The 21,062-nt window shown below is 54.2% G+C and overlaps 1 non-coding gene across 1 annotated transcript; it reads right to left on the bottom strand.

Moving 5' to 3' along the window:
- Positions 1 to 12,851: 12,851 nt before the first annotated feature.
- Positions 12,852 to 12,945, bottom strand: TRNAI-UAU. Its single transcript has 2 exons — positions 12,908 to 12,945; positions 12,852 to 12,887 (listed from the first exon to the last, which is right to left on the bottom strand). It is a non-coding gene; the product is annotated as a tRNA-Ile (tRNA).
- Positions 12,946 to 21,062: the final 8,117 nt, after the last annotated feature.

Below are 21,062 nucleotides of genomic sequence, written 5' to 3'. Positions count from 1 at the left end.
ATAAACTACTCCCCAAGATCTTACACTGTCTTTCCCATGTCCACTTTGATGTTACTTTTTCTCTTCAGGATTTTCCCTTTCCTCAGAAGGGCCTTTTTGTGTGTGGGTTTGAAGGGGCAACTTCCTGACAGCCCCTCTGTCCTTGCAGCCTGGAGGAATAAAGGCCTCTGGGCATAGAGCATGTTCCTCCCCTGCGCGCGCGCACACACACACACACACACACACACACACACACACACACACACACACACACACACACACACACACACACACACACACACACACACACACACACACAGAATATCCCTAAGGAATTAGAATCACCTGCTGCCTTCCCCTGTCCTGCTGGATCCCCAAATGAAGATGCTCTTCAGCCTAAACCCATGTCCCCTCTGTTCCCAGTGCCCCTCAGTCCCAACCCTCAGTCCCTCCTGTGCTCACTGCTCCTCACTCCCAACCAGAGCCTGCTCCTCTTCACCCTTCTCCTCTGTCCCAACCCACAGGCCCCTTCTCCTCATGCTGCTCCTCAATCCCAATCCACGGCTCCCTCCTTCCCTCCAGCAGCAGGTGCTTCAGACCCCCTCAGGAAGATTTTCTTGCAAGGTTTCGTGTATGAGTCTGCATGTGGATTTTACAGTATGTTGGAAATAGGTTGGGTTGCTGGCCGAAATGATCACTTGTGGCTGGTGTTGAATTCCCAGTCTCCATGTTACAGGGGCAGGAGAAATAAAGGGTTGTTATCCTTGTTGTGTGAATTGAGGGCAGCACAACTGTGCTTTGCAGACCCCGATAGAGGGACTCACCCTCAATTCAATAGCACTTGCTAGGCAGGGGACATACGGTGCCTTCTTATTTTCCCCCTTTTCCACCCAGGATGGCAGGTGAACTCTACAGAGGCACCTCTGGGCTTGCACTGACTAAGAACAACAGCCTTGAGTGGGATGCAGACAGGGGATGGCTCATGTTAAAGGACTTTTGGTTGCTGGACTTACGAACCGTAGGGAGAAGGATACTGCCCAGCTTATCTGGGGGGGTGGATCTTTCCCTCGTGGTTTATATTTATGTGTTGAGGCTGCTGACATGACTTCTACTAACCCTGGGCTTACATTGCAGTGTAGACATATCCTGAGAGGGCGTCTATACTGTGACAAAATCCCGCTGGCCTGGATGGTCTGATTTGGGCTCCTGGGGCTCAGGTTGTGGAGCTAAAAACTACAGCGTAGACATCTGGGCTCAGACTGGAGCCCAGGCTCGGAGACCCTCACCCCTCGTGGGGTCTCGGAGGCTGGGCTGAAGCCCAAGTGTCTATGCTGTTATTTTATAACCCTGCAGCACAAGCCTCACAAGCCTGAATCAACTGACCCAGGGTTTGAGAATAGTGACTTGGGTGTGTTAATGGCAGTGTAGCCATAATGCTAGGCTATGTCCGCACTGCAATGAAACACCCAGCGCTGTCCCGTGCCAGTGCAGGCTCCCAGGCTAGGGCCGTGGGGTGGTAAATTTGCAGCGTAGACATCTCAGCTCAGGCTCAATACCGGGCTCTGGGAGCCCTCAAGGTTGGGAGGGAGTTTAGCAAGCAAACAAGGTAAAATGGCAGTGGAGTATTACCCTGGACTCAATGGCATTTCTCCATTGGTCTGTCTGCTTTGGGGCAGGGACAATAACACATCCTGCTGCATTCGTTATTTCAAAGGGCGGTTTAGGATTTTCATTCTCGCACATGGTGCACAAAGCAGGACTCAACCCTTGGTGTAAACTAAATGAGCTGCCCACAGGTTCTGGCAGCCACAATGAGCCATGCAGCATGAGAGCCCAGACCTGACCCTGTCCCAGAGGAAGCAGGATCATCTGTGACAGGCTGGAACACTGACCTATCAGCTCAGCAGGTGGAAACACACCTGGAGGACAAAGACTGAACTGAACTGATTCAGAAATCAGAAGAGAATAATAACAATAATACTTGCAAACCAAAGTCCCCAAACAGACTAGTATTGGTTTTTCAGCAGAAAATTTTCAGTTTGGGGAATTTTGTTTTCTCAGTCAGACCTTGCCAAGGGAAGCAGGGAGAAAATGTTGGAGTTGCCTCCTTCAGAACATCTTGGCCTAGACACTAGCTCTGGTTCACTGCTCTGGTCTTGCTCGGGTTGAGGGTATTTTAATAATTTAGGCAGGTCCCAGGGTGTTTGGGGGAGATGATGAGGATATTCCCTTTTGAGATAAAAACTAAGAAATACAGCACTAGAGAATTTTTTTTAAAAGAAATCTGGGATTTAGACATTTTATTTAATCAAGGGAGTTCTGAGTTTCTGAGAAGGTTTCTGTTTGCAAGAAGCAACATTGTTTCATCTGTCACTATACCAAAGGGGGAGATGGTTGCCTACAAAGGAGGGGCGCAGACTAAATGCATCCGATGAAGATGGGATTCAAACCCATGCATACAGAGCACAATGGATTAGCAGTCCATTACCTTAACCACTCAGCCACCTCATCTGAGTTGTTAGAAAAGGGACAGGAGGAGAAATCTAAGGCCAGCAGAGCTAGGGACACTAAGGAGTTTTTAAATACTAAGAGAAAGCAGGGGCTGAATGAGCTCCCCCCTCACATCTAGTGAGGAGCTGGGTGAAAGACTTCAGGAACAGACCGTGTTTGCATAGACACACCTACTCTGCCTAGCTATGCAGCATGTTGGGGCCACTTTCCCAAAATGACCAGTTTTGGCTGGTGGTGGGTTACAAATCACTTTAGGATTGAGTGGAATGAAATGTTATTATCCTTCCTGCATGAGTGAAGGGCGGCAGAACATACCTAGTCTGTATTGATGGATGGGTGAGGAATAGCTTTTATTGGACTTTGTAGAAGTGATTGAGAACATCACCCTAAACCTGTGTTCCCCAAGCATTTCACACTGTGCCCTCTTAGCCATGGCTGTGGACCCACAGAAGCCGCGGTCAAGAACTGGGGCTGGGAGTGGGGCTGTTGCTTGCTGGGGAGAGGGGTGCAGACAGGGGTAAGGGGGTCGAGGCCGAGCTGGGCACCAGAGCCCCAGGCTGAGGATGGGGTTGGGGAAGAGCTGGGACAGAGTGGGGCTGAGTGGTGCTACCTCCATGGGGGCTGGCTCAGGCCCTGAGGTGCCCCCATGAATGTTCCTCTGTGTCCCCCTAGGAGTCATGCCCCACATATTGGGAACCACTGAACCCTACTTGCTAAGCAGGGGCTAGTGATGCCAAAGCCCAGGGAAAGGGAGAACAAGTGCGGGGCCCCCAGCACTGGAGCCATGTGAAGGGGCTGCAGGAGAGGGGCAATGGCTGGTGGCCCAGGGAGTTAAGGGCAAAGGGGGCACAGGAGGGGGCAGGAGTTAGGGGTGAAGGAGGTGCAAGGGCTGGGAGTGCAGGAGCTAGCGGTAAAGGGGGAGTGGGGATCGTCCAGGGGCAATGGGGAAGTGCCAAAGTACAAGCTTTGCCCAGGGCACCATTTTCCCTAATGCTGGTCTGAGCAAACAATTGGAAATGACCCTTCAGTGTGACCAGAACCATCGTGTAGAAAAGCCCCTTTGTTATGTGGTGGTGGCTGAGGGAGATGGGTTAGAAAGCAACAAGCATTTGTCTGTAGAGGTTTGATTCTTGCCTGCTAGACAAGGTTGGTGTGTGGTGTCTCCATGGCTGTACTTTCAGTGTCTGATCTGCCACAGGGAGCCAAGTCTAGACATATTCAGAGGCTCTATGCCAGGGTTTCTCAAACTTCCTTTCACTGCATCCCCCTTCTGCCAAAAAAAAAAAAACTTACTCCATGGCCCTGGAAAGAGGGACCAGGTCCCTCCACACTGGGCAGAGGCAGGGGAGACAAAGCCTGAGCCCTGCCCCAGTTAGGGGAGGGCAAAACCAGAGCTTGAGGGATTCAGCCCTGGGTGGTGGGGCTCAGACTTTTGGCCTCAGCCCCAGGCCCCAACAAGTCTAATGCCAGCCCCCTGACAACCCCATTAAAACAGGGTCACATCCCACTTTGGGGTCCTGACTCACAGTTTGAGAACCACTGCTCTGTGCTGAGGGGAGAGAGTTTTCCTGTGGATGTAGTTAAGCCACTTTGCAAGAGGTGGCAGCTATGTCAGTTGGAGAAGCTATATCGGTGGGTGTGCAAGCTGTGGTGTTTGCCACATTTAAGAAGTTTAATCAAACCCCATTTTTAAAACCACCTGTGGTCTGGGAATGGCAAAGGAGCTCGATGAAGCAGGATTTGTCCTTCAAAGTCCTGGAAATCACGATTCCCTACTCAGGTCATTGTGGGGGTATAGCTCAGTGGTAGAGTGCTTGACTGCAGCTTAAGTGATCCTTAAGTGGTCAGATTAGATGCTCTAATGGTCTCTTCTGGCCATAAAGTCGACTAATTTCTGAAAAACTGAGTGTAGCATTGGGAGCAGCGTCTGATGTTTTCCTGTCTAGCCGGCTTGCTGCCTAGAACGAACACTCCGTGAGTGGGGTGATCCACAGGGAGTAGCTCTAACCTCCAAAGTGCCTGGCCAGGGGCAGGACATTAGCACAGCAAGGGAGGGGTGTGGCAGTGACATCACAAAGGCCTTTTGCAGGACCTCAGCCTATTGGTCAAAGGTGGTGGGGAGGTGGTGACCTCACAGAGAGATGCTGACATCAGCCAGGCAGGACAGGGACGAGGGGCCAGGGAAACCTCAGAGACCCCTGTGGCTTTGCTTCAGCAACTCTCCTTCTCCAGGTCTCTCTTTGAGGACTGAAAGAGTATTTGGGTTCATGGACGTGAGCGCCAGGAGGAACCTCTTTCGAGTTTTGTCCTTCCCTTTTAGTGATTTTACTAGAAAACAGCCATCCCTGTTTAGAAGGTAAGAGCCTCCTCGAGGTTTGAAACCTGTTCAGTCTGATCCATCTGGTGACAGTTGAATTCTAGGCATGGAAAACATGAGCTTAAGGAGGCAGAATTTTATTGCACACCTGGGATTTTGTCCCATAGAATCACTGGGGACATTAGGGTTTGTCCTTTTCATTTCACCTTTTCCTCCATCAATCCCTTCCTCCTTTCTCTTCATCTCTTGCTTCTTTTGTCCTTTCACCTGTTCCCCTCCCAACACCAGGAGTGAGGTGTGTGTGTGTGTGTGTGTGTGTGTTGCGGGGGAGTGCTCGGCAGCTCCCACTCTGGGAGGTCCACCCAAAATGTGGGGCTGAAATAGTGCTCGGGCAGTGATCCCCACCGGTGACCTGGGCCATCCTTTGGGCTCTCTGGTGAGAACCCTCAGCCTCCCGTCCTCAGTCTCTACCCTGATTGGCTGAGCAGGGGGTTATTGACATGGATGAGACTCAGGTCCTTGTTGTTCTCTTTTAAGACCAAGGAAATAAGTCATAACCTGTTATATGTTTGACAAATTTTGCTGCTTCTCTGCATTAATGGTCTCTGAGCAGTTCATGATTCTCTCTAACATTGCAGTTCTCCTCAAATACTTGCTGAATAATTACTGTGCACTGTTGTTGGTCTGGAGCTCATCTGAGAGCACTTTATTCAGGTCATTCAATGTCTGAAATTCAAGACCTGATGGTTAGTTTGAAAATCAGGGCTCTTGTGTCCTACTCCCAACTCTTCCACTGACTGGCTGTGTGACCTAAGACAAGTCAATTCTCCTTTCTCAGCCTTAGCATCTCCCTCTTTCAAGTAGGGAAACTAATGATCCGCTCCTACCAGGGCCGGCTCCAGGCCCCAACATCCAAGCACATGCTTGGGGCGGCATGCCGCAGGGGGCGCTCCACTGGTTGGTGGGAGGGCGGCAGGTGGCTCCGGTGGACCTCCCGCAGGCGTGCCTGCGGATGCTCCACCGGAGCCGCGGGACCAGCGGACCCTCCGCAGGCACGTCTGCAGGAGGTCCACCAGAGCCATGGGACCGGCGACTGCCAGAGCGCCCCCCGCGGAGTGCTGCCATGCTTGGGGCGGCGAAATTCCTAGAGCCACCCCTGGCTCCTACCTACCTCACGGTAGGTGGAGGCAGGGCTGGCTCTAGGTTTTTTGCCTCCCCAAGCAAAAAAAATTTTGTCTGCCCCCCCCCCCATCCCCTTGCTGCCTGAGCCCTGGGCTCTCCCCTCCCCACACCTGCACCCCCTGCCTCCCCAGCTCTGGGTCTCCCACCACTCGCACCCCCCTGCCAACCCAGCCCTGGGCTCTACCCCCTGACCCTCACGTCCCTGCCAAGCCAGCCCTGGACTCTCCCCCACACACACCCTGTGCTGCCCCAGCTCTCGACTCTCCCCATCCCCCCTACCAGTGCTCCCCCACCCACACACCCCCTGCTGCCCCAGCCCTGGGCTCTACCCCCCACCTGCACCCTCCTTCCGCCCCAGCCCTGGGTCACTGGTAACTTGCTCCCAGTTTAATAGAATAGAAAAAAGAGGGGATTGAATGTGTAACAGGGAGTTTGGTAAATCTTGGTTATTTTAGTTTTGCAACAGGCTCCTGTCCACCCCCAGTAGAGTTTTCAGTCCCAATGGCAACTTACTTACCAAATGTAATACAGACTAGTCCATGCCTCCCAAGTGGATGTGGTTCTTGTTCTTCTGCACATTGTAGCCCATGGAGGCCAAGGACCTGCAAATGTCTCTTCATGTGCCTTTGTTTCATTGATGAAAACATAATCTAGACACTTAGAGGACTGGAACTGATTTCATCGGAGGGACATGTTTGCTAGATTTTTATGCATTTGCAGAGGAAAGTGTTGAGTGTTTCCATCCATTTCAGGCATCGCTAGTCAGTGCAGCTCCTGAATATAATGGAAATGGATATGCAAATATTTTTGTTGAAGTGCCAGGCATTTAAGGGGGTACTTAAATTTGAACCAAGGAGCACTTGAGCTGCAGTCAAACACTCTACCACAGAGCTATACCCACTGACAATCACGTTGGCAAGTCAGTGATCTTAAGGATCTTGAAACCTGAGAGTGGAGTTCGTTTCTTCCACACCAGTGTTGCTGTCTGTGCATTCCGGAGCTATGGGGTGAGTGGGGAAGGCCCACAACTAGCTTGTCAGTATCAACAAAGGAGCAGCCGACATCAGGACCAACAAGACGTGTTTGTGGCCCATTAAGAAGAATCCACTCTCCCAGAGACTTCTCGGCGAGGGCACGGTACACAATGGGGGCTACCTACCCGCCACGTCCCAGCAAGAGTCTTTCTAGTCCCACTTCAGTGTTACCCAATTTCTAATCAGTCTTTGGCCCAGATTCCCTCCCTGAGCGGCACCAGCACATACCTGGGCCACCTGCTAGTGTTAAATCTGCCTTGAGCTGGGACCCAGCTTGGCAAAGAACCTGCAGCCCCCTCTGTGCTGGGGAGTGAGAGCAGCCCTGGCCCTGGGCAGGGCAGCCCTGAGGGAATGAACCCAATGTGCCCGTGAGGCCCTGATCCAGAACCTCTGCCAGGCAGCTTGTGCTGCTCGGGCGTCTCTAGTCTCCGGCGAGGATTCAAAGCTTCTCTGCTCCAGGGGAACCCCTGGGGGAGGGAGGCAGGGCTCCTGCAGGATAAATCTTCCTGCCCGCAGAGCCCCGGTCCCCTCCTCATGGGCACAGGGCATTGCACACGGCACCCACCACATGCACACACCCCTTTGTGGGGAGAATCAGCTCTGGGATATTGGGGTCAAACCCTTCCCACCTCCTCGCTGCAAACCTTCTCCTGGCTTCAGTGCGGGAATGGGGGCGTGAGGGGCTAGTGCGGTAACAGCAGCAGCGTGGCCGTGGGGCTCGGCCGGTGGCTGGGGCCAGTCGCCTGAGCATGAACCCAGCCGACCCCAGGAGATGGACCCGGGTCACCAGCCCAACCCACCATGCGGCTGCTGCCGCTGCCCCGTTAGTGCGCGAGCTCCCACAGACCACGCTGGGGAGAGCCCCCAGCTGCAGGAGAGATGCCCCTGAGTGCCTGGCAGGGCCCAGCTCCTGGCTGACCTGCACTGCTGGGGGTCAGGGAGCTGGGTGACAGGGGGGCGTTGGCTCTGGGGTGGGACTGTCACTTCCCCCCCTGCCAAGCCAACAGGATCACAGCAAAGGAAACCAGCTTGGCCGGCAGGGGAAGAGTTCAGTCCAGGGCCTGGTGCATTCTGGGAGCAGGGCCGGTGCAGCAGGGCCAGCTCCAGACCCCAGCGTGCCAATCACGTGCATGGGGCAGCATTTTGCCGGCAGGGCGGCAGGCGGCTCCGGCGGACCTTCCGCAGTCATGCCTGCGGAATCTCCACCAGAGCTGCTGGACCAGCGGACCCTCTGCAGGCACGTCTGCAAGAGGTCCCCCGGAGCCGTGGGACTGGCGACCGCCAGAGTGCCCCCTGCGGCATGCCGCCCTGCTTGGGGCAGCCAGATTCCTAGAGCCGCCCCTGCAGTGCAGAGAAAGGGCAGATACGGGGCAGCTCTGAACACTCCACGCAGAACTGCCTGTCCTGTCCCGCAGCCCCTGTTACAGGGGGCTTTTAGCCATAGTTTAATCAGGCCAATAAATTGAAACAAACCCCTGTTAAGTCATTGCTCAGCCCGAGTCCTTCACCCACATTCCTTAGGGCATTGGGTGTTTCATTTCCCGCCTCAATTTCACACAGAGACACAATTTCCTTTGCACAGATCCATGAACAGCAAAACCACCCTGTGTCTCTGGTCTGAGCCAGGACGTTCGATTCCAGTGAACCCTTCTCTCCTGCAATGCGATGGTCAGACAGAGGGGACGTCAGTGATGAGCTCCAGCCGGTTCGCAGCGGTTCGCGTGAACTGGTTGTTAAATTTAGAAGCCTTTTTAGAACCAGTTGTTCCAGGACAACCGATTCTAAAAAGCTTTTAAATTTAACAAAGGCTCGGGCAGCTGTCTGCCTGGCCCCAGCTCACCTCCCCCTCTCCCCTGAATGCTCCGCCCTCCTTCTCCTCCCCTTCCCCTGCTTCCCGCCAATCAAATGTTCAAGGGAAGCCTGAAAAAAGGAGCAGGCAGGTAAGCCAGGCGTGTGGGGGAGGGGGCGGGATGGCTCCTCCTTGCCCTGGCTGAGCGCCCCAGCCCAGCACCCCCGGCTCAGGCTGGTCCCGCCTGTGCGGCTTGGACCCAGCCCAGCTCAGGCCCCGCGGCTGCGGCTCCGGTGCCAGCCCGGGCCGGGGAGTCGGGCCCCGCGTCTGCGGATCCGGCTCTGGTGCCGGCCCGGCCCGGGGAGTCGGGCCCCGCGGCTGCGGCTCCGGTCCCAGTGCCGGCCTGGCCCGGGGAGTCAGGCCCCGCGGCTGCGTCTCCGGCGCTGGTCCCGGTGTCAGCCCGGCCCGGGGAGTCGGGCCCCATGGCTGCGGCTGCGGCGCCGGTCCCGGTGTCGGCCCGGCCCGGGGAGTTGGGCCCTGCGGCTGCGGTGCCGGTCCCGGTGTCGGCCCGTCCCAGGGAGTCGGTCCCCACGGCTGCAACTCCGGTCCCGGTGCCAGCCCGGCCCGGGGAGTTGGGCCCTGCGGCTGTGGCTTCGGCTCCGGTGTCGGCCCGGCCCGGGGAGTCGGGCCCCGCGGCTGTGGCTCCGGCTCCGGTTCCGGTGCCGGCCCGGTCCGGGGAGTCGGGCCCCGTGGCTGCGGCTCCGGCTCCGGCTCCGGTCCCGGTGTCGGCCCGGCCCGGGGAGTCGGGCCCCCCGGCTGCAACTCCGGTCCCGGTGCCAGCCCGGCCCGGGGAGTCGGGCCCTGCGGCTGTGGCTCCGGCTCCGGTGTCGGCCTGGCCCGGGAAGTCGGGCCCCGCGGCTGCAACTCCGGTCCCGGTGCCAGCCCGTCCCGGGGAGTCGGGCCCTGCGGCTGTGGCTCCGGCTCCGGTGTCGGCCCGGCCCGGGAAGTCGGGCCCCGTGGCTGCGGCTCCGGCGCCGGTCCCGGTGTCAGCCCGGCCCGGGGAGTCGGGCCCCATGGCTGCGGCTCCCGCCCCGGTGTCGGCCCGGCCTGGGGAGTCGGGCCCCATGGCTGCGGCTCCAGCCCCGGTGTCGGCCCGGCCCGGGGAGTCGGGCCCCATGGCTGCGGCTCTGGCGCTGGTCCCGGTGTTGGCCCGGTCCGGGGAGTCGGGCCCCATGGCTGCGGCTCCGACCCTGGCCCCGACCCCGGCAGGGGTAAGAGGCCAGGGCCAGGGCCGGGACTGGGGCGGGGGAGGAGGGGTTGGATCGGGCAGAGGTTCTGGGGGGGCAGACAGGGGATGGGGAAGGGGGGGTTGGGTAGACGCCGCGTGGGAGTTCCTGGGGTCTGTTGGGATGGTGGTGGATGGAGTCGGGGCAGTCAGGGGACAGGGAGCAGGGCAAGTTTGGCAGGGGGTGGGGTCCTGGGGGGGAGTTAGGGTTGGGGGTCTTGGGAAGGAGTGGTCAGGGGACAAGGAGCAGGGCAGGGGGGGTTATGGGTTGTGGTTTCTGAGGGGGGGCAGGACATGGGTGGGGGGTGTACTCACTGGGCGGTTCCGTACCGGGTCTTTGGTGGTGGGTCCTTCAGCCGCCGCCGAAGACCCAGTAGGGAACCGGTTCCTAAGATTTTGGCAGCTCATCACTGGGGGACGTGGCACCTGCATCCCTGCCAGGGAGATATTGGCTCGGCTCTTTCTTTCTGCTGCTGTTGTTAGTCCATGTAACATCAAGGATGTAATGCAAGGCTGAGTTCACGCACCAGCCCCCTGAAAAAATTTCAGTTCCCCAGAGAAATCCTGCCCCCTGCTATTGGAACAATGTGCTGGAGAGTTGAATGGGAAAGGAACTGTCTGAATTGTCAGAGTGGGGAATGAACAACAATCTACAGCAATGTCATTAACACAAACACACTCTCATCCTGCTCCAGCTGGAAGGGAAATGGGCAGGAATTCTCACTGTTCACCCAACGACACACTTACACTGATGTGCAGCCGTGAGTGTGCTGGGGAAGCTGGTCTAGGTAAACAATTTGAAGTGACAATTCAGTGAGAACGGAGTTATTGTGTAGTGCAGCAGCTGTACACTGAGTGGTTAAGGTGATGGGCTAGAAATCCATCGCGGTCTCCCTGCGCAGGTTCAAATCCTGCCAACTATGCAAGCACTGCACTGTTGTTATTATTACTGTAGTCTTAGTGCCTGAGCATCCAGAGTGCAAACTGGAGCCAGATCTGTGGACACTTAAAATGCTGCTGTGGCACTGCTATAGCACTTTGTAGTAGACAGTGACTGGAGAGGTTTTCCCATCCATGTAATAGCTACATGGACAGAACAATTCTTCCTTTTATTTAGCACTATCTAACCAGGGCTTAGGTCACCTTAACTCTATGGGTTTGGGGTGTGGGTTTTTCACACCCTGAGAGTCATTGCTCTGCCAGTGAAGTGCCCAGCGTACACCTGCCCTTATATCCCTCTTGGTATTTCAATGCAGGCACTGACCTGTGAGAGGAAAACATCAGCTCACAAACACAGAGACTGAATTCCCCACATTTAATCTCGCTGCACTTTCCAGAAAGTCACAAAATTCAATTCATTCTTGCTAGGCCAGAGAAAAAATAAGTGACACTAAGTTTTTGGCTTGGGTAAATAAAATTAAGTGTTTAATTAATATAGTAAAAATCTGTCCTGATTCCTCTAACTAACACCACAGCGTGAAATAGGAACAGAGACAAATCTTGTCAGTGACAACTAATTTCGCAACTGATTTTCCCATTATTAATTTCCACGCTGCCCCCATTGGAGGTCTGGGCATCTCCAGTGTCATTGCTCTGCATTCACCTTCCCCTTAGAATTGTTCTCGGACATTCGCCTTCCTCTGCAGCATGGGGCTCGGGTCACTTGCTGGAGGATTCCCTGCACCTTGAGGTCTTTAAGCCACGATTTGAGGACTTCAGTAACTCAGACATAGGTAAGGGGTTTGTTACAGGAGTGGGTGGGTGAGATTCTGTGGCCTGCATTGTGCAGGAGGTCAGAATAGATGATTATAATGGTCCCTTCTGACCTTAAGTCTGTGAATCTATTAATCTTTTCCCAAATTTGGAAAATTGTGCAGTTCAGAATGTGAATAGTGACCTCGTCTCCTTCCTGCACCTGCTCTACATTGCTCCACAGCAGTTTCTCCACCTGCAGAGTCACCCCAGCACTGCAGTGCAGCCGCCCAGGGGTCAGCAGGGGCCCCTGGCAAGGACAGTGGGTGCAGCTAACAGCCCGGTGTGCCTGGCAGTGAGGCAGCTGTAAAAAAGCAACCCCCCCGCCCAGAAGTACAGAGACTGAATTCCCCAACTTTAACATCATGACCCCCTGTAGAAAGCCACACGTGTCAGTTGTAGTTTCACAGGGAGATGCAAAAATCAAGTGACACCAATTTTCAAGTTGAGTAAATAAAGTTGAGCAGATAGTTATTAACCTCACAAAAATACACTAAAGATCCCTCAACATAACACCTGAAGGTGAAATATGAACAGAGACAAACCTTGTCAGCAAAGGCTCATTTCCCAAACGATCCTCAAAATGTTACTAATTCCCACCCCTCCTCCACTGGAGCTCTGTGCAGTGTAACTGTTCTGCAGGCAGCTTCCCATTAAATGCTGTTATGGGACATTCCCAGACCTGGAAATGTACCAACGACAGAATTTGAAGAGCAAACCTGGCTCCCCGCACCAGGCGGGATTTGAGTGTTTTGTCCCTGTCACTTAGTGTTTGTCAATAGTACAGACGCCCTGGGCAGGACTCCAGGCTCTGCTTGAGGGATCCTGGCACAGGGGCTGGCGGGGGAGAAAGGATTGTAGATTTTGACCTGAATTCTGGAAAGGAGGTAATAATTGAAGGGGCATTTTTAACTCCTCCCCTCCTCAGGGTCCCCTGGGCTGGAATTCTACCTTCCACAAGGCCAAACAAGGGGGTGATGCCATTCGACTAATGAAAACCAGTGCTCCAGGTGAGGTTTGAACTCACAACCTCAGCATAGCTCCTGTCAGCACTGCCTTATAAGTACTGTGCGCTAACCAATTGCACCACTGGAGCACCTGTTAGCTATAATTCTCCAAGACCCCTAGGTTGATACAGGCGAGAGGTGACCCCAAAACATTCTCAGTGGAGCTGAGAGCAGGTAGCGACAAGTGTTGGTACTTGGTGGGGTGGATTCTTCTTAAGGGTTCCAGGCCCCATTTGACTCTTTTGTTCTTCCCTGTGTAATAACAGAGCTGGTTAAGACTCAATGGAGAGTCTTGCTGCAGACCAACAGAACTGAAATCACTGAGAACCAGCTCTAAGCATTAGTCCTGCTTTGGGACAGCGTCTCTCATGCAAGAAACTGCCCAGTCTGCGCTAGCAGTGAGGCTCCCTCACTAACAGCTGAAATCAGGGAGAGCTGTGTGACGTGCAGGGCCCCAGGGGTGCCTGAACAGGGGGAACAACACCCCAGGGCTTTTAAACATGGGAGGGCTCTGCCTTGCCACTTCGTAATGACCGTAAGGGCGAGTGAGGGCGGGGAGGGGGCGGAGAGCAGTGAGCGGGAGGAGGGGTTTTTGCGGGAGGAGGCAGCGTAGGAGCGGGGCCTTGGGGAGAAGGGGGGCAGGGGCGTGGCCTCGAGTGGAATGGGTGGGGCTACTGTTTGGGCTCTGGTGGCTGCTACTTTTAGGGAGCCTGTTCTGCTTTTGGTGGGACCACAAGACGTCCCAGAGCAGAGAGGGTGGCCAGCAGAGCGGTGACAGGGTGGAACGGCAAGTGGCCGGCAATGTGGCCAGACAGCGGAGGGAGAAAGGGGCTTTCCCCCCGGGAGGTGAGAGGTGAACTCTGGGTTTTCACTGACCCAGGACAGCAGCTGGGGGTGAGGTGCAGTGAAGGGAGGGGCACATCCAAAGAGCTTCTGGTGTCTGGATTTAGGAGCCCGAGGCAAAAGGCCACTGCCCAGCGCACTGTGGGGTGGGTGGTTTGCTCATAGTGTTGTGTTATGAATCCTGATTGTGGTGTTTTCCCAAGTTAATACAAGGTGATTTTCCTCCTTTTTCTTAAAGTTTCTTTTCTACACTCAGTGCGTGTGAGTGGGGAAAGTATCGCCTCTTAGAGGCACCCAGTGGCCAGGGTTAGTTTCCCCAGGTTACTGGGTGGGGGCTTAGGCAGATTGTGTGTTGTATTGTTGAAGAGGAGCCTCAAGCACCCAGACAGGGAATTGTAACTTCAACCTTCAGAGTAAGAGCCAGAGGTGCTGCCAGCTGAGCTAGCCAGGCCGCCTAAACGTATTAACCCCTTTCACCGCAAAAGCAAACGCTGGGTACTTCTGTGCTTCTCAGCAGCAGGGAAAAAGCCTCTTGTGGGAAATATCTCCTGCCCCACAGCCAAAAGGATCCTCTTGAGTGGGAACGGTCAGAGGACCCACTCGGGGGCTGGCCCTGCTTTCCAACCACCTTGTGATGCCGGCCGCAGAACGAATGCTGGTCTGTGGGTGGCCTTCAGTGGGGGTTCGGCATGCCAGGGAGCAGAGAGCAGGCTGGCCGGGTGTCTCTGTGGCTGTCTGCTGGCCACGCATAGGCATGGTTCTCCCCTCCTCTTGCCCTGCCCTCGATTGCTCTGTAGCTTTGAAGCCTTCCCTTGGAGCTGTCAGCACCAGCCACCTCTGTTCTAGGTGCCCAGAGGAGGAGAGGTGCTGGGCTCCAGCCTGGGACGCTTCCTCCCTCCTGCCTTTCCCTGACTGTGAAGCCTGGCCCTGGCCCTCCTTCCTTTAAATGCCATGTGGGCAAGAGGAAGAGTGTGGTAGCTGCAGGGACCAAAGTTGTGGACATCAGGTGAAGCAGCGAGAAACAACCATATAGTCAACCTGCAGGAATCTCTAGCCTGACTGTTAAGTTCTAGGACCCCAACCTATAGCGGCCAGTCCATTGAACCAGCCAGACCAAAGACCTATCTGCAGTGGGCATCAGTCACCCAGCAGGAGGGAAAAACTCACTCTAGTTCACCCTGAGAGAAGGTAGCCAAGCACATTGAGCTCTAGGGCTTTTCAGCAAAATCACGTATCACCAGGAGGTCCCATTGAGATTTGAACTCAGATTCCTGGATTTAAAGGCCTGGGAGCTGCCCATTACACCATGGGACCTGCTCCTGTTTCATTTGCTAGACCCCTGTAACTCTCAGCTGGCTGGTTTGCACTCTGCACTTATTGCTTCCCACCAGCGGCTTCCTCTCGCAGGACTCTCTCTCCTCCTCCAGCGACTGTGGTCCTGAACTACCGGATCCGCGGGTCCTGCCCTGAGTCCCTGCATCCCCCTGCTTTGTCTCTGCTCCCTGCAGGCTGCAAAAATGTCAGGGGAGGCCGCCCCTCCCTTCACTCGGTGCTCCCGCTCATATCGGCCAGCTGCAGCCTCATCTCCTGGAACTCGGGCAGCTGTCGCTTGATCCGGTCGTACAGTCACACGCTGACTGGCTCCCCTGCCTGGATGCTCTTGTGGAAATCCCACAGGCGACGCTGCAGGACTTGGAACCACTGGTTTCTTTAATGTTGTGGTGTTTCCCCAGCCGCCGGAACAAAGCAGCCAACTCCTCCCTGACTGACTCCCATCAATCCCCCTGGTTGCCATAGGACCCTCTGATGCTTTCCCATTCTGCCAACACCGCCAGGCCTCGCCCCCCTGCTCCTTTATCTTGCAAGCTCTGGATGTTCAGCTTCCAATGTCCTCTGCCCTGGGTCAGGGAATTGCCCACATTGAGCACACGGTGAGAGCTGCGTGATCCGAACAGTCCATTGGCACCACCCAGCACTGGGCTGTCGACGTGCTCTCCTTCACATAAATCCGGTCAGTGCGACCCCTGGCCTGTCCCCGCAGAAAGGTGTATCCCCTCTGCGGCTGCTGTGAGCTCGGGTCAGAGGAATAGGAGGCTACTGCCCGCCCTCCACTGGTTCCATTACAGAGAAACACGTCCTCTAAGCCGACCTCGCTACAGACCTGCGCCAGGTAGTGCTCATCATAGAAGAGTTTCCTCTGACGGTCAGGAAAACAGGACCAGCAGTCCTCAGGCCGGCTGCAACAATTGAAATCCCCCCCACCGAGACAGCTCCCATCCCTTATTGTTAAAGGTCAGACCAGCCAACTATGGGCAGAAGCCCACAGTATCTTTTCCTACTGCAGAGCCCAAGATCAGGGACTTACCTTGTTCCCAGGTACCACTGTGCTCCCAGAAAACAAGCCACCACTGCACAAAAAGGTATGAAAGAGCCTGTCAAAGCTTGGGCTTGAAGCAGGGACCTTTAGACTTTCAGTCTAATGCTCTCCCAACTGAGCTACTTTAGCAATTGCATGGAAGTATTTTGGCCTCCTGCTTTTCTGCCTGGGAGGTTTTTGCAGCGGTTGCACACAAAAAGGACGTCATTGGGAGCGGCCCATGAAGACAAGACTCGCTTTTGCCTGCCTTGCTCAGCTTGACTTGCTGCCTCACCCCGTTCCTGCCCTAGTGCCCGGGTTGACCTGGCGGTGGAAGGGGACGGGGGGCCAGTGGCGCGGGGAGGAGGTTGAGCTGGACCCTGAGCTAGACTAGACCCTGGCAGTGAGAGTCTGGCCACCACTTGCCGCCCCACCCTGTTGTCCTGGCTTCCCCCACTGGGCGTCATTTCGGGAGGGAAGTGGGGCTTCTGCCTCCCCTCCCCGATTTTCACACCGCAGAGGAGTGTGAACAGGAAAACGAACGGCTGGTCCACACCCCCACCGGAGGAACCCGACGTAGCCTCAGGATTAAGAGCAAAGGACTCAGGCTGAGAACTGATATAACTCCACTCATCTGGGATTTAATAATTGGTTTTCCATGGGACAGGGCCAGATCCAGCGTTTTTCCTGCCCCAAGCAGCAAAAAAAAACCAGAATCCACAATCGATGGCAGCTCTACTTTTTTTGGCAGCAAGTCTTTCCCTCCGAGAGGGACTGAGTGGGCCAAATTGCCGCTGAAGAGCCGGACGTGGCTACCCTCTCCGTTGGCTGCCCCAGGCACCTCCTTGCTGTGCTGGCAGCACCACATGATGTAGCAGGTGATACGTAACCCAGGTGGGGACATGACCCTATACACCTCATTCAAAGGGCCTCTGCCATGTGCGGATTCTCTGATGTTCAGAAAGGGATGAGTGAGTGTGGAAAATGCTTCACTAACACCTCAGCTCTTTCTAAACCTCAGAGAATCCACACAGGGAGTGGCCCTATGAACGCCCTGTGGGAAAAGCTTCTCTTGGCACTCAGCCCATGTGAGCCATCAGAGAATCTGCCAGGGAGACCAACACCATAAACACCCCTAGGGCTCGCCAGATTTTTTTTCTTTAATATTTTTTCCTGATTCCCAGACAGTAGCTTTTAAAGCTGTTTGAACTGCTTGCAGCACCGTTATCCCTCAGTCTGACCAGATGAGTGGCCCATTTTTGCCTTTTGCAGTTTGCCCTGTTTTGAGGTGGGCCCATTTGTCCCTCTTCTGGCCTTTGTTCTGTTTCCCAGGCAAATTGGTCACCTGGCCTCCACCTCTCTCTTTGTTCTCTGAAAGACATAAATCCACACCGTGTAGAGGTCAAGCAGAGGAGTTTATTACACACAGCGCTGGCGGAGTGTCACCTGGCTTATTAGGCTCAGAGGCACTGTCAATCAATTGATTACAATAGAACATATAGGTGATGGGGAAGGCAGTGCCACACCCCGGGATAGGTTTTGCAGCAAGATAAGATAGCACAGTAGCCAATGGTTAACAGGTTATATAATATCTGTGCCCATGGTCTCAAGTTAGCAAGTTAACATTTAATGAATACTTTGATAAAATGTTAGTAGTATAAAATATCTATGTTGAATTCTGATTTGGGGTCCATAGGAATGGAGCAACTCCTTTGATTGTCCACCAGGTACATTCCTAGGGGTTAAAGCAAAGAAACAGTGAAAGTATATGGCAATAAAGATTGTTTTCTGTGTGTCTTAAGGCAGGCATTGGTTCCTGGGAAGGGAGGGGCAAGGATGCCATATCTTATACTGACGTGCCAACTTTTCATAAACTCAAGGTTCTCTCTGTGGGAAGAACGTCTCCCTACAGAAGAGACTAACACAATAGGAACAGGGATTCTTTGTTCAATCTGCAACTCTGAATAAGACACAATTATTTAGTTCTTAGCTCCAACACCTGGCAATTTGCTGACCAGGCCTATCTTAGCAAGCAAGGCTTTCTGTTTACCCCAGCTTTCTCTTAGCTGATCACGATTTGCTAGGCCTCTGGTCCCTTGACCATACTCTGGACTTTGGGTCTGGAAAAGAACTGGCAAAATCCATACACCAGGTTATTTAAAATGCACATGGATTTTAACCCTTCACATACAGTAATGGCAAAGTTCTTGGTTCAGGCTTGTAGCAGTGATGGAATAAACTGCAGGTTGAAATGAAGTCTCTGGAGTACATCCACAGCTGGGATGGGTCATTCAGTCCTTTGTACAGAGCTTCAGTTTGTAGCAAAGTCCCTCCAGAGGTATGAAGCAGGATTGAAGACAAGATGGAGACGAGGCATCAGCCTTTTATAGTCTCTTGTCATGTGGTTTTTGCCTTCTTTGTCCCAAGGACACTCTATCAAGCATGTGGCATAGAAAAACCCTAAAGTTCTGTCCATAGGCAGGTCCCTGCTTACCTTGCTGAGGCACAAGGCGTATCTGCCTTCTCTCAATGGGTCAATTGTACAGCTGATGGTCCTTAATGAGCCATCAAACAGGCTAGACAGAACTGACACCAACTTGTCTGGGGTGTTTCCTGGAAGCAGAGCACAAGTTTGAAATACGGGCAGCATAGAGCCAATATTCATAACGTCAACTACAAAAATGATACACATCTAGAGATAGCATCATTATAAACAGCCAATCAGAACCTCTCCATAGACCCCTTACACGACAACCTTTCTACCATATTGGCTGCAAATATAGAACAGTGGTCACAACAATGATCTATACAGTTATAGGTTATGTCAATAACATCACAGGAGGTGACACGGCATCAGTGAGACTGATACTGGAATACTGCCTCCAGTTTTGGTGTCCTCATTTGAAAAAGATGTTGTGAAATTGGAGCTGGGGCAGCAAAGAGCCACCTGTTTAGCTTATCAAAAGAAGATTGAAAGGTGACTTCAATGAAGTGTTGAAGTGCCCTAATGGAGAGAAAAGATTGGGTATTAAAGGGCTCTTTAATCGAGCAGAGAAAGGCATAACAAGACCCAATGGCTGGAAGGTGAAAAGAGACAAATTCATATTACAATTAAGGCACAAATATTCACCAGCGAGGATGATTCACCACAGGAACAAGCTCCCAAGGAAAGTGGTGGATTCTCCATCTCCTGAAGTCATTTAATGAAGACTAGATGCCTTTCTGGAATGTGTTTGCCCCAGAAGTAGCTATTGTGTCAGACAGGAGGCCTGTGATATGCAGGGGGTCAGATTAGATGCTCTAATGGTCTCTTCTGGCCATAAAGTCGACTAATTTCTGAAAAATTGAGTGTAGCATTGGGAGCAGCGTCTGATGTTTTCCTGTCTAGCCGGCTTGCTTCCTAGAACAAACGCTCCTTGAGTGGGGTGATCCACAGGGAGTAGCTCAAACCTCCAAAGTGCCTGGCCAGGGGCAGGACATTAGCACAGCAAGGGAGGGGTGTGGCAGTGACATCACAAAGGCCTTTTGCAGGACCTCAGACTATTGGTCGAAGGTGGTGTGGAGGTGGTGACCTCACAGAGAGATGCTGACATCAGCCAGGCAGGACCGGGGCGAGGGGCCAGGGAAACCTCAGAGACCCCTGTGGCTTTGCTTCAGCAAGTCTCCTTCTCCAGGTCTCTCTTTGAGGACTGAGAGAGTATTCGGGTTCACGTACGTGAGCGCCAGGAGGAACCTCTTTCTAGTTTTCTCCTTCCCTTTTCCTTATTTTACTAGAAAACAGCCTCCCTGTTTAGAAGGTAAGAGCCTCCTTGAGGTTTGAAACCTGTTCAGTCTGATCCATCAGGTGACAGCTGAATTCTAGGCATGGAAAACACGAGCTTAAGGAGGCAGAATTTTATTCCGCACCTGGGATTTTGTCCCTTAGAATCACTGGGGACATTAGGGTTTGTCTTTTTTGTTTCACCTTTTCCTCCATCCATCCCTCCCTCCTTTCTCTTTGTCTCTTGCTTCTTTTGTCCTTTCACCTGTTCCCCTCCCAACACCAGGAGGGGTGTGTTTGTGTGTGTTGCGGGGGAGCAGTGTGGTTTTTCCCCGTGTAGCCAGCACCAGACCTAGCACCACCCCCAGCTCTGCCCCCTTCCTGCCACTGCGACCCCATCTCACCTCCTGACCCTGGCTGGGCGCCCCCGGCCCCTCGTAGTAGGGGGCTGTGCAGGGGGGTCTCCTTGCAACCATGAGTGGGTGTCTGGTGGGTGCTGTCACCTCCGCCAGAGACCCCCAAGAGACTCACTAGCTTCCTCCTCATGCAGGGAGGGGCTCCTACTTTCTGACTTGGGGGGGGGGGGAGATTCTGTGATATCAGAGCCTGTGGGGGGAGGGGATCGAATCATAGTCTGGAGTGGCAGGGCAACCCCCTTCCCCAGTCAGATTCCACTAGGGGGCTGGGCTGGGATCTGTAGGGAGGGAGACACAGGAAAAAACAGCCACCACTATGGAACCCAGGAGTCCTGGCTCCCAGTCCCCCTGCTCTCATCTCTAGTGCCCCCTCCACTCCCAGAACCAGGGATAGAACCCAGAGGTCCTGGTGCCCAGCCCCCTCCCTGCTCTGACTACTCAACCCCACTCCCCTTTTAGGCTCACTGCCTCTTCTATCCACCCAGCCCCGGGTTGGGTAACAAAGGGGCAGCACAGGACTCTGGGCCGTGTCACAACCCGGCCCCAGCCCCTCGCTCCCACAAGCTGGTGAGTTGGGTAACTGCCGAGGGATTGCACAAGAGAGTCAGAGCCAGGGAGAGAACCCAGGAGTCCTGGCTCTCCCCCTGACACACACGCTAACCACTGGACCCCACTCCCCTCCCAGGGCTGGAGATAGAACCCAGGAATTCTGATCACCAACCCCCCTCCCCTGCTCTGACCACTAGACCTCACACTCCCCTTTTAGATTTTAGTCCCGCTGCCTCTTCTATCCACCCACCCCACCTGTCCATCCCTTTGCTGCAGGTTTCT

Source organism: Mauremys mutica, unplaced genomic scaffold, assembly GCF_020497125.1.
Source record: "Mauremys mutica isolate MM-2020 ecotype Southern unplaced genomic scaffold, ASM2049712v1 Super-Scaffold_100355, whole genome shotgun sequence".
NCBI lineage: Eukaryota > Metazoa > Chordata > Testudines > Geoemydidae > Mauremys > Mauremys mutica.
This window is presented reverse-complemented; position numbering and strand designations above follow the sequence as displayed.